The following is a 15,069-nucleotide window of genomic DNA, read 5'->3' on the forward strand; positions in this document are numbered from 1 at the left end:
GCAGTTGCACCTCTATTCCACAACTGCAACAACACATTTAACCCAAAAACCAAGGATGATTCAGTTATCTAAGCATGATTAATTCTGGTTGTTACCAAGTTCCTCCCACAACATTTTTGGCGCTAGAAGGAGGGGATCATCATCATCTTTAGAGATGAGAGATGTTCGACGATGGTCGTATCTTGAAGAACAATTATGGTAATCTTGCAAAGGAGCCCATAAATGGTGTTTCAACAAAGAATTTTGTAAATTAAGATGATATACGTGAATGAGAGTCAATCTCTCAAGAAGGTGTGTAAAAAAAGATGAATAACGAAGGAGAAACAATGGCTCTCCGGTGAAAATGGTAAAAGACGTAAAGGGAACATATGGTTATGATATGTTTGGTATTGGTCTTGATGAATGGTTGAAAAGAATGTGTTCTCACTCTGATTCTGATATGCAAGTGCCAAAAAATTGGTTCTGACATGGTTTAGATTCATGCATGTGAACCAGGTACAGATTCACATATTGGATGGTTCAGGCACCGGAAGGCCCCTTCAATCTGGAGTGTCAGTGTATTTGATGAACATGCATGAAGCTGAACCTTAATTTTCTAATGGAAGTATATGATCATTTGGATAGGTTCATATGAGCGTCAGACGGGAAGCTGAACTTTAACCTGCTAATGGAAGTCAAAGCTTTTAGGGAATCTTCACGTATAAGGTGCATGAGAAGAAGATAAAAGGAACCTCAATCTAAAGGTTGCCTAATGGCAGAAGGTTCTTAAATCCCAAGGAAGAATCTCATTTTGGAGGTTCAACTGCTTAAAGGTTACTGACTACAGAAGTTCTCATAGGGGAAATCGTGGAACAAATGTCTGGTTTGCACTATGCTTTATCTCATAAGAGGCGAGTAACCGAGGGGTGAACCTCTTGATTAATGAGCAGCAGCTGAAGCTGATTTCTGTCAACTGTATGAACTACCTGATTGATAAGCAATAGCTGAAGCTGATTTCTGTCAATTGTATGAAATTCTTGTTTATATGAGCAACATGTAAACTTGGATACAAACAAAAAGTCTTAAATGAGGACATGAACCTCCTGGGTGATGATACATGGGAGGTCCTGAAAAAACATATAAGGATATGAACAACCTAAATGGTGAACATAAGTGAAGTCGAGAATATGAATCTCTAGGGTACTGAGCAGCATGAGAACTTGGATGCTACCAAAGAAGCTCATATGAAGACGCGAACCTCATAGGCGAGGAGGCATCGAAGGACCTGGACACACATAAGAATGCATACCTCTTGGAAGATAAGGTTCAGGGAGAAGATTCCAAAGGTCAAGAAGCTTCACCTACTAGAGGCATTGAAATGATGTTCTCATACGGGAGGTTTAATGATGGGAAGTCACCTAAACCGGATAATTCGAGTAGCTAGGAGGGAGACTCAAATGGAAGAAATTTAGGACAATGAGGTCATAAGATCCCCATACATATGGAGGTGCATACGCAAGAATCTTTACAAGCAGCAACCCTCTACTAGAAGGATCTATGAAAGCATTTTTATCTAAGTTTGACTACTTAAACCTTGTTATAACCATATATGAAGAATGATAACTGTTTCTCCTATGGTACCTCTTGTTTCCTACAACAAGCATGCTTAGGTAGGCTTAGAGGTTCATAGTTGAAGCTGTTTGTCACTTAATGAAAGGTTAAAAGGTTGGTTATACCTGGTAAATAGTGGAACAAGACTCCTTTTATACTTAATGCTACAAGGAGCCAAGGATCTTGAAGTAACTTGAGGAAGGAATCATGGAAGTTACAAATGACCTTTCGATTAATAAAGAAAATGGCATGAGGTAGCTTCCCCTAAAGAGCTGCTATTAAATACCTCACATATAAAGGTTTTTGAAGGCACCTATCTCTAAATAAATTGGCATATATAAATGAGGTTCTGGTTTGTAAACTTCATAAACTTTTGAAGGATATAAGGTTCATATTTCCTTACTGGATCAGGTAAAAGGCTTTTATCGAAAGGATCGTTGGTAGAATCTCATAGCAGATCAGGCAGCTAAACTTAGAAAGTTCTGTAACCTGGATTACATAATATTCATAGGAAGGAATATTACATATGGTGGCCACTTCTCCTACCATACCTATTGTAACGCCCTCCAAATCCGGGGTATAGATCCGAGGGTTACTTGCTAATCTCCATCATAATACAAATCTATATACAAATTATAAAAACTTATATCTAACCCCTTTTTAATTATCCAAGATCTTTTAAGGTTGAGATATGAAAACAAGAAAACACATTATCTTTATTACAGACCCAAATATAAGATCTCATGGAACTCTCTTTATTACAAACCATTATCTAAACAAGTTTTAAATTAAATTTATTTTATTCAACTCACACTATAATTATCTACACTACACTTGCTCTGGTAGCTCAAAGCTCTCTTCCTGAATTAGGAGTAACACTTTTGGTATTAGAGGGTCCCGCCGCTTGACACACTTCTTTACCATGTGGGTCTGGATATGTTTCATTCTCTTTCTTGACTGAAAACAAACAAGGTGAATAACAACCAAGGGGGTGAGCCAAAATTTGCTCAACAAGTCCATAATATATAAATAATATTATAATAAATCTAAATGAACCGGTAATCTGATTGGATCGGTAACTAAGTATTTCTGCAAGAGAGAACGAAGGCCACTATCGGCGAGTTTCAACAAACTAGACTGGACACAAGTCTACACCTATATCCTGTTGATCAGTTAGGATACAGTGCATATCTATACCTCTTTGTATAGACCCATTTGGATACCCAGGCTCTACGGCCCACAACAAGGATCCGGTTAATTCCCGGTTCATGGGATCAAATATATACTTGATCTTAATCATCACCATCTAGTCCACAAATGAGCAACCGGAACAATCAGTATGCTTTGATGTGTCCCAATATCAGAGTATATCAGGATATATGTATATAATTTATTGGAATATGAATAGAGTATTTAGTCAATCAGGAGAAATCAGGAATCGAAATGAAATATAAACAAAGGAACAATAATTGTGTATTAGTGTATGTGAACATGACTTATCAGTGCTTATCGAGTTGAGAATCTGAATAGAAGAAAATGATCCACTATTCTGAACTTAGAATAGAGAAAAACTTACCTATCACGTGATCTATCATAAGTATAACATTTTTCTCTAATACTGGCTCGGTCCACCTTGTTGGCTTCGTATCTATCAGATAAAGATGCTTATTTAGTCAACTCATATCTCAATTGCGTCTCAGACCGACTTCATGTAGCCCTTATCGTCTACCTATACGCTTACAATCGACTCGTACTATAATTATTAGCAATTAAGACTCGATTAACCACATAATCCACATAGCACATAAGTCACATAGTCATTTTAGGCTTAAAAATATTTTTAGAATTAAAATCGGATCACTATTCGCATTACTGTATAACTTCTGGCTTGTTTCCTAATTTTTGGAATTTATTAGACTCATCTCTATAAGTAATATGGTCTAAAAGCGAATACATATCGAAAGCTGACTCGTTTCCAAAAGAAATTAAGTTTCATTTTTCCGAGTAAAGGGGTTTTCGTTTCGTTGAATTTGGATAAACGATTCAATTATTATTCACTAAATTACGGTAAATCAATTTATTATTCAATATAATTAATTAATCAAAATAATTGAACTTGAAAAATATTTTTAAATAATTATTTAGGAAAAATTAGAATTAAAAATAAATAAATAAAACCGATTTTATAATTAATAAAAATAAAATAAAAATAAAAACTCAGAAACATTTGTCAGAAAATGAACTTCTGACAAAACGGATCAAAACCGGGTTAAACTAACAGGTCAAACGGGTCCAAATCCGGGTCATGAAGAGCATGACCGGATTTTGCCCAGAATCCAGCGACCAGAGTAGATTCCGGCCAGCCAATTTTAGGCCAATAACATAACCGTTTGGTTCATTTTACAGCTGGAATCAGTTCCCCATCACTTTATCTTTCTGATTCAGGCCAAAACTCACCGTAAAAACCCATGGGTTTCATTCGCCGATCAAAAACCCAAGAACTCCGGTCAAACTTCGATTTGGGTTATCTGTACATGAAACTTTGATTTTAATAGCTCAAATCAAATCTTATTCAACATACCGAAGCCCTAACATCTAACAAACCAAAAATCATTCAAACTTAAAATCATATAAATCAAAATTTACATAAACCCTAATAATCGAACTATCAATTACACCTATCGTTTGTTAAATTAATTGATGCAAATCGATCATAAACTATCATATGAAGCTATTCATATCATCAATTTTATCAGATTACCCCAGAATCAAAATCCCCTAAATCAGACAAGAACCCTAGAATTCGAAATAAAAAATCTACGAATAAAAACATGAAATTGATACTAAAAACTGAAAGAACAGATCAAAACCTTCGATTTGAGTACTTACACGACTATGATTGATGCTGGAAATCGATCAAATCACAACTTGATTATACGACCCGATTCTGGAAAACCCGACCTGAAAATAGAGAATTTTTGATTTTTCAGTATTTTTGATAATAAATTATAAATAATTAAATAAAAATTAGGGTATTTATAGTAATAAAAATAATACCCCTAATTAAAATTAAGGCCCTAATTTTACATCTAATAAAATTTATTGGCCCTTAATTAATAATTTTTGAGTATTAATTTTTTAATTTTTAAATATTTAATATATATAATATATATGCCAAAAATTTCCAAAAATTGTGAATAATTTGAAAATGCAAAGAAATGGAATATTTAAAAGTCCCATAATTTTATAAAAATAAAAATATGATTTTTTTGGGGTTTTTGACACCGAAGGGGCCCGAAAAAGTCATTTTTCGCTAATCGAGAAAATTTATAAAATAACTGGATGTTCAGAATAACGCTATGGTAAAAGCCATACTAGGCAAAATAAACCAATTATTTTATTTGAAATATCAGCTGTTAAAACAAAGTTCAGGTCACATAACTTTTGATACGAAAGCTTTTAACACGAATTAAAATACCCCATAAATACCCGAAAAATACCCTGACATTACAGAACACATATATCATATCACAGCTAGGGTTTTATGACTAAATACACTTAATGGAATAATAAAACACATAATTTCATCTTTATTATGATATAATACAAGCGTAATTTCCCAGTCGTTACATCCTTCCCCCTTAATAGGATTCTATCCTTGGAATCTCGCTAAGAAAATAACTGGGGATATTTTCCTATCATTTCACTCTCAAGTTCCCAGGTTGACTCTTCAACCATAGGGTTTCTCCATAAAACTCGTACTAAAGATATAGACTTATTTCTCAACACTCTTTCCTGCCGATCTAGAATTCTTATTGGCTGCTCTACATAAGACAAATCAGCTTGAATCTCTATCATCTCATATTCTATTAAATGCCTCGAATCATGATTATATTTCTTAAGCATTGACACATGGAACACATTATGAATATGCTGCATATGAGGCGGTAAGACAAACTCGTACGCGACCTTCCTGACCTTCTTCAAAATTTCAAATGGACCTACGTATCATGGCTTTAGTTTACCTTTATTGCCAAACTTGGTCAATCCCTTCCATGGTGATACTTTTAATAAGACATGTTCCCCTTCTTGGTAATCCATGTCCTTCCTGGTTTGATCTGCATACTTGCGTTGTCGATTTTACGCTGCTTCGAGTCGCTTTTTGATAAGCTCTACTTTTTCCTTGGTCTGGTGAAACAATTCTGGACCTAGAATTTTACATTCACCAACTTCATCCCAATACACAGGTGATCTGCACTTTCTTCCGTATAAAGCTTCATAAGGTGGCATCCCAATGCTTGCATGATAGCTGTTGTTGTAAGAAAATTCCACTAACGGTTGATGCTCGTCCCAACTGCCTTCAAAGTCAATTGCACATACACGTAGCATATCTTCAATTGTTTGGATCGTCATTTTACTTTGTCCGTTCATTTGTAGATGATAAGAGGTGCTCATATTTAATTTGGTGCCTAAGCATTCCTGAAATTATCTCTAGAATCTTGAATTGAAACGTGGATCTCGATCAGATATAATGGATAAAAGAACCACATGTCGCATCACAATTTCCTTAATATATAAGTGCACTAATTTGTTGAGCGAAAACCTTTCATTGATAGGAAGAAAATGAGCTGTCTTCGTTAGTCTGTCGATAATCACCCAAGTTAGATCATGATTTGTTGTGGTTCTTGGGAGTCCTATCACAAAATCCATCTATCCGGTGGTTGTAGTAGTCTGCTTTATCGTTGATGTTCCGCTTTAGCTTGTTGGCACGTATAACATTTACTTACCCATTCCGCTATTTCTTTCTTCATGTCTGGCCACCAAAAGTTTTCTTTTAGATCTCGATACATCTTTGTACTTCCTGGATGAATGGAATATCTTGAGTTGTGAGCGTCTCGCAAGATTTCTTCCTTTAATTCTGGCACATTAGGTACCTAGATCCTTGATGAAAATCATAGAATTCCCTTATCATCTTTCTGACTTGTAATTTCTTCTCCCGTTAGGTCATCGTTTTCTTGCCTCATCACGTCCTCTTGACATCTTCAGATCTTTTCTAATAGTTCGGATTAAAATGTCATTGCATAATTCATTTCAGTAGATCCTCCTGGAATACGAACATCAATTTCCAGTTTATCAAACTCTTGAACCAATTCTTCTGAAGAAGTTAACATATTCAATCTTTCCTTCCGGCTTAACATGTCTGCTATGACGTTTGCTTTTCCTGGATGATAGCTGATTGTAACATCATAATCCTTGATCAATTCTATCCATCGCCTTTGTCTCATGTTGAGTTCCTTCTGCGTAAAGATATATTTTAAACTTTTATGATCTGTGTAAATTTTACACTTTTCGCAATAAAGATACTATCTTTAAAGCTTCAATGCGAACATGATTGCATCTAATTCCGGATCATGCGTAGGATATTTCTATCCATGAGGTTTCAGTTGTCTAGAAGTATACGCAATTACGTTATCGTGCTGCATTAATATGCATCCTAATCTTCGAAAGAAAGCATCGCTGTAAATGACAAAATCTCATTGCTCGTCTGGTAGTACTAATACAGGTACGGACACCAATCGGTTCTCCAATTCTTGAAAACTTTCTTCACATTTTTTATCCCATATGAACTTTTCATTCTTTCGAGTCAACTTGGTTAGTGGCGTAGCTATCTTCGCAAAATCCTTAAAAAATCTTCTGTAATATCCCAAGAAACTTCTGACTTCTGTTGGTGTCTTTAGTCTTTCCCAATTTAATACAGCTTCAATCTTTGTTGGATCGACTTGAATTCCTTCAATACTAATTATATGGCCTAGGAATTGCACTTCTTTTAACCAAAATTTGTGTTTCGAAAATTTCGCATAAAGATGTTTCTTCCTTAAGATTTCTAAAGAGATTCTTAGATGCTCAACATGTTCTTCTTCAGTCTTCGAGTAAATCAAGATGTCATCAATAAATACAATCACGAATTTATCCAACTACTTTTTGAACACTCTGTTCATCAAATCCATAAATGCTGCTGGTATATTAGTTAAACCGAATGCCATTACGAGGAATTCATAATGTCTATATCTGTTGTGAAAAGCAGTCTTGGGAATATCTTCGACCTTGATTTTCAGTTGATGGTAACCTGACCTCAAGCCTACCTTAGAAAATCATGCGGCTCCTTTTAGCTGATCAACCAAATCATCGATCCGTGGTAAATGATACTTATTTTTGATGGTCAACTTATTCAACTCACGATAATCGATACATAGTCGCATACTGCCGTCTTTCTTCTTCATAAACAATACCGGTGTATCCCATGGAGATACGCTTGGTCTTATAATTCCTTTATCCAGAAGATCTTGTAATTGTGTCGCCAACTCTTTCATTTCAACTGGTGCCATCCAATACGGAGTTTTCAAAACTGGTTCCGTGCCTGACGCCAAATCAATAGTAAACTCGATTTCTCGATCTGGAGGTAACCTTGGAAGTTCATCTGGAAAAACATCAGGAAATTCACATACAACGGGAATGTCTTCTATTCTTGGGCTTTCTTTAACAATATCCAAGACATAGGCCAAATAAGCTTTAAGTCCTTGATGTTGTAATCGTTTAGTCTGCATCATTGTTAGGAACTTTGTCCGCTGTTTCTCATCTTTAAATATTACCGTTGCATTATCCGCAGTTCGCAATTTCACTTTCTATTTGCATAATCTATCTGAGCATTATTATCGGCTAGCCAATCCATTCATAGAATAACATCAAACTCTCCTAACTTAAAAAGTATCAAGTCAACTGAGAAGTGATGTCCTGCTATTTTGATATCGCATTCTGGACATATTCGATTTACAGGAACTTGGTCGTCATTCACTAACTTTATAATTAATGTCTCGCCCAATCGTTGAATTTCACAACATATCTTATCAATAAATTCTTCAGAAATAAAAGATCTTGTTGCTCCAGAATCAATCAATACTTGTGCATTAACCGAATTCACAGAATGCGTACCTGCAATCACACTTGGACTCTGCACAGCTTCATTCATAGTCATATTAAAAGTCCTTGCTCTAGGCTGATTCTGCTGTGGTGGTGTAGGTAATTCCAATACTTTAGGAACACTAGCTTCCATCGCCGGTCCTCTACAATCCCTGGCAACATGCCCTTTCTACCCGTATTGGAAACATGTAACATCTATCTTCCCTGCTGGGCATTCGTTGGAGTAGTGCACTTTCTGCTTACACCTGAAACATGTCACATTTTCCTTGTTACAGACTCCTGCATATTTCCGTCCACATGTCTTGCAATATGGAAATGGTGGTCTGACAAATCCCTACTGGTTCAGAGCTTGGAAACGATTACCTGTCCTCTGATTGCCTTTTCCTATCCTTTTAAAATTCATATTTGTCCGAGCTTGAAATCCCGGCTTTCTATTGGAACAGTTCTGAAAATTACCTTGTCCCTTTTTCTTTTGGGACATCTCACTTTCCCCTTCAATGATCATGGCTTTCTGAACTACGGTTGTATATGTCATCAGTTCAAATACTGCCACTCTGCTACGAATCCATGGCTGCAATCCCTGGTGGAATCTTTTAGCCCGTTTCTCATCAGTATCAACCTGTTCCGGAACACACCTAGCCAATTATGTAAACTTGGCTTCGTATTCAGTCACGAACATATTCCCCTGCTTTAAATCCAAGAACTTGATTTCCATCTAGTTCTTCATATAACGAGGAAAATATTTCTCCAGAAATAATTCAGTGAACCTATTCCAAGTCACGATGTCTTCACCTTCTAAAGCTTTCTTGGATTCCCGCCAATAATTAGCCTCTCCCCTCAGGAAATAACTAGAAAAATCAGTCTTCTGATCCTCTTCAACTTTCATTAATGTGAAGGCTTTCTCTATTTCTTTTATCCAGGCCCTAGCCTTAGTAAGATCCACTGTACCCTCAAATTCTGGAGGCTTAACTGATTGAAATTGCTTAAAAGTAACAACATGCACAATTGGTGGTATCTGGGGTTAAGGATGCGGTGGCTGTTGTAACATTTGCTGCTGAATTTTCTATTGTTGATGTATCTGCTGTTGCATCATTACCATCTGTTATTGCATCAGATGGAACATTTGGTTCATGGGATTAATATTCTGTTCTTCAGAATTGCTGTTGGAGGTCTCAGTTCTGGTCTTTCTTTTTGGTGCTATGTTTTTTGATAATAAAACAAGCAGTTCTTTTAATAATTTATTAAAAAATTGAAAGTAAATGAAGAAATAGTTTGACTGATATTAAAACAAAATTTTAAACAGTTTAGGATTTTAAGCAATTCATTTGAAACGATTTAAAATGTTAAATTAATAAACTGAACAACATTATTTTAAACATTTCATTTATCTTTTCAAAATTAACCCGAATTTAAAGATATGGAAAGACCATAAAACAGTAAAGTAAATGTAAATGCTGTAAAGACTGAAGATTTAAATAAATAAAAGAAAAAGGTTGAAAAAGGTTTATTTTATATAACAGACACCAGTATCAGGTGTTAGTGCTTGATACAAAAGTCCAACATAAAGTCTATCATAACCGCGGATGATCAAACTCAGTACACACATACATTTGGTCTCACTATACTATAGCTGCCTCTATCTACATATATCATATATACTACAAAATCCCGGTCCAACTGTCGCATATCAGAATCCTGGCGGAATACGGTCCAACTCCCGTCGAAGGGTCTCAAGAACTGACTGAGCAAGACGAGTGGCTCTATGAAACTCTGCATAGGTATGAGTCCCATCATGAATCAATGTATCTAACTCAAGAGAAGCGCCGTAGACGGTCTGATGTAACCTCTACCTCAATAAGTAATCTGGCTGAAGTGCTGATAAAGGTCCTTTATCCCTCTGATCAAACAATCCTATAATCTCCCTGCACTGAGATCTCCAATAATGCGCATCCTCCCTCATGCTTCTATACTCGTGATAAGGTACCATGTTCGGCTCTCTAACCTGACCAACTGACTCCCAAGATGGAACTCTGGGTATCCCAACAATATCCTGTTGTGGCAATCCCAACTGTAAACCTATATCGTGCTCTCCCATCCCATCAACAGAGGCCATCTGAAATACCTCTGGAACTGGAGCATACACTGGTAAGGGAAGTTGAGCTGTAACTGGGGAACGTTCTGGCTCTATCTCAGGGATGAACTGATACTGTAGAGGTAGTGAAGGTGTAGCAATGGCTCGAAAAACACTAAAGGATCAAACATCTCCATAGGATATGGTAGCTGCTCTGGGGCTGGTGGAACTAGCTCCTGAGGCACCTGTGCTGGTGGTACCTGTGCTGGGGCCTCACCGGGCACTGGTGGTATCACCGGGGCTACCGGTACTGTGACGGTCCTCTCAGAAGATGATGATGCCATCTGATAATATAATCAAACAGGAAATAAGAGAGGGTCACTTAGCATTCCTAGAGCTTATAAATTCCTAATTTTAGAAGCTATCTAAACCCTAACGATCCTATTCCTATCTAATGCGATCTTCCTATCTTATCTTAATCCTAATGTTCTTGTTTCATGGACCAAAACCTATAGCTCTGATGCCAACTGTAACGCCCTCCAAATCGAGGTTTAGATCCGGGGGTTACTTGATAATCTCCATCATAATACGAATCTATATAACAATTATGCAAAGGTGGCTTCAAGGGTAAAAAAGCCAAGGTTTTTCAAGAACAAGGGACAGTCTTCCAACAACAACAACTGGAAACCAAAATCTCAGTATAACTCATCTAACAAAGGTGGCTACAAGGCTGGATTTGTTGACAGATCAAAGATAAGGTGCTTTAACTGTGATGAGTTGGGTCACTTTTCTAGTGAGTGCAAGAAGTCAAAGAAAGTGAAGAAGGATAAAGCCTATTTGGAATTGGAGGCAAAGTATGAAGCTCTCTTGAAGAAACAACAAGGAAAGGCTTACATAGCTGAAGGCAAGAGTTGGATGACACTGATGATGAAGATGAGAATGAAGAGTTTGGAAACTATGCACTTCTGGCTCTTGAGCAAGTAGAATCATCCTCATCAAAATCAGAGGTACCAACTCTAACTACCATTGATTTAAATAAAAGCCAATATAAAGAAACTGTTGAAAATATGAGTGTAGAGATGTTTCATATCTACACAAGCATGGTGGTAGCTATTGAGGAAGTGATTAGTCTGTCAAAGATAAATGAGAAGCTTGAGATTGAAAAGCAAGAATAGAAACTGCAGCTTGTTGAGCTTGAGACTGTCAAGCAAGAAAATGAATAACTCAAGAACAAGCTCAAGTGTGTAAGTGAAATAGAAGCTGTATTGAGGAAAAAGTTGGAAAAGAATGAGGTAAAACTGAAGTCTTTCGGAAATGCATCTCAGTTGGTTGGACAGTACCGTGAGAAAAACAAACCATGTGCTAATATAACTATTGGTTTGGACTATGATGCTTTTAACAATAATAAGAAAAGTGAAGGTGGCAAAGGTAAAACAATTGCAAATCAAGATGTCCCAGTTAAGCTGAGAAAAGTTGATGCACCTTTGTTTAAGGCATGCGAAGTCAATTTCAGTGAAGTTGAGTTGGTCATGAAGCAAGAGATTGTAGATGAAGACAATGAGAAGAAATGCACAAAAATAACTCTAACTCCTAAAACTGAAAAGAAGCCTATGGTAGATCAAGTTTCTAAGAAGCCAATCAAGGAAATCAAGACTGAGAATACAGGAAAGAAAAAGAAGAAATTGAATGGGAAAATTGGAGTGAACAAGAGCAATAACTTTGCATTTGTTGCAGATGCTCCTAGGAAAAAATATCAGAAGTGTGGCTCTACAAATCACCTAACTCACCTTTTCAAAAAACTGTTAGTCAGCCAAAAGTGGGAGCCTGTAGATATACTGAAGTAAAGGATGAAGATCCCTATACTACAAGAAACAGGGCAAAAGACATCACCCTTTTAACTGCGGTTCAAAAAGCCACCGATGTTAAAAGTACTTTTAACATCGGTCGTGTTTTAAATGATGTTAAAGTCTTTGTAGACATCGATTTTAATTGTAAACGTTGTCTAATCTCTATTTATTAAAAAAAATAAAAAACAACTGTTATAATAGAGATACTCTTCCTCGCTTTTATTCCACCAAAATTCATTTCACCCTTCACCAAAATTCCAATTCCCCCTTTTCACAATTCACTTCCCCTCTTCCCCCTTTTCACCCTCCACCACCACTTTCTCCACCCTCTCACTCTCCACCCTCTCTCTCTCACTCTCCACCTTCTCTCTCTCACTCTCCACTCTCTCTCTCTCTCTCTCTCTCTCTCTCTCTCTCTCTCTCTCTCTCTCTCTCTCTCTCTCTCTCTCTCTCTCTCTCTCTCTCTCTCTCTCTCTCTCTCTCTCTCTCTCTCTCTCTCTCTCCCTCTCTCTCCCTCTCTCTCTCTCTCTCTCTCTCTCTCTCTCTCTCTCTCTCTCTCTCTCTCTCTCCCTCTCTCGCTCTCTCTCCCCCTCTCCCTCTCTCTCTCTCCCTCTCTCTCATTCCGTCACACCTCGCTCTCTCCCTCGAGCTTTAACAAAAACCCCCTTTATAAGAAGATATGAACCCTAATTGGAATTAAGTACAAACTGAGCAAGATTATTTTAACCTATCTTAAGATTCTTGGTTAGCTTTCAATTAGTAAGATTATGTACTGTTTTTTCATATTTTCTTTAGTTTATTTTCATATTTTAAGATTATTTGGTTTGGGTTTTCATATTTTGCTTTTGGATTTTGCAGATCTGAAGTATATAGAGTTGCGAAAGCTGCTGCGAAGATTGATGCTGATGATTTGGCTGCATTTCTCGCTGATATTTCCGTGAGTTTGTTTGCTCGGTTTTATAAGTTTGATTTTTTGAATTTTGATGAATTAATGTTTGATTGTTTGATTATCTTGATTAGTGATATATTTGGATTATAGTGAATGTGTATGAGTTTTTGGTTTTGATTAATTGATAACAAAATGTTGATGTGATGTGAATTTATTGATGTTTTAAACAAATGAATATTTGAAAGATGGGCTTTTTATTGATTTTATGGAGCTGAGTTCCAGGTTCTGAATTACTTGGCTTGCCAGCCTATTCAAGCTATTATATTTTTATATACTATATTTGTGGTCAATTTTTCTATTAGGGAAGCATGTGTTTACCTGTGGTCAATTTATCTACTGTGGATCATTAGGATTTGACAATTATAACTGAAGTTTGATTATCACTGCATATGTTACTTGAAACTTCTTGATTAGTTAGAACTGTGGAAGCATGTATTTACTTGTGTGAATATGAATCATGATTAGTTCTGATATTGGTATGAAGACTAAAGTAAATTACATTGGCTCTCAATTTTCTTAATCGTAAGTATTATGAACCTTTTAAATTTATTATCCTGTTTACTTACTTGGAGAGGTTGTGTGATGCTAATCTATATTGTGTAACTATTGGGAAGCCTCAAGCTGTTATACCGGAAGAAGGTTATAAAGGCAGAACTAAGGAGAGTAGTGAGCAGGGGTCGTCCAAAGGTTGACTAAATTCTCTATGTTTCATTTTCTTATTTCCATCTAATTAAAATTCTTTGTATCCTAACACACATTGTTTCCCTGCAGATAGAAATGATCGTACGAAAAGACATTCACCACATTCATCCACAACAGAACATAATGCGTTGGGCAACCACAACACGAGAAAAGGAATGGTTCTACCTTTTGAACCACACTCAGTAACATTTGATGACATTACGTACTCGGTTAACATGCCTCAGGTAGATTAGAAGTATATAGTGGTGTAATAGCTATGGTTAACTTTAAGATCTTATATTTTCCTCTCTGACAAAATGCAGCAACTGAAAGAATAAGGTATAACTGAGAAAAAGTTGATGCTTCTGAAAGGTGTGAGTGGGGCTTTCAAGACAGGTGTTCTCACTGCTTTAATGGGCGTCAGTGGTGCAGTGGTGTATTTTAAGAACATAATTGTACTATATTCTAGCACAAGATAATTATCTATATGGAAGAATTCAAAAAAATTTTAATAGAAGGGTAAAATATTGTACTTTTTTGTATGCATTGAATAATAGAGTAACAGTGTCTTAATTTTTTATTGGTATTTTAAATGTATTTGTTATATATGTAAATTTGATTGGAACTGTGAAGCTTTCAATGAATTACCTTTCATTATTCCAATATTAACATGAATTACTATCTATTGTCTTTACAGCCAGGATATTGGGATGGCAAGATTCAGTGTTTCATCAAGAGAGACAAAGCTAATTTGACCTACCGTCTGTTCCTTTGTCTAAGTCCTGGTAAGTGTTTTTCAAGATTATATACAAGTTACTAATTACACGATATTTTCAAGTTTCTTGCATGTGGTCCCGCCCATATTTAAAAGAATCTTTTTATGCTCTAGCACAATCAACTTACAAGTGTGTATATGGTACTATGATTTTAACAGTGCAATCTATTATGTTTCT

Source organism: Apium graveolens, chromosome 7 (genome assembly GCF_009905375.1).
Source record: "Apium graveolens cultivar Ventura chromosome 7, ASM990537v1, whole genome shotgun sequence".
Classification (NCBI taxonomy): domain Eukaryota; kingdom Viridiplantae; phylum Streptophyta; class Magnoliopsida; order Apiales; family Apiaceae; genus Apium; species Apium graveolens.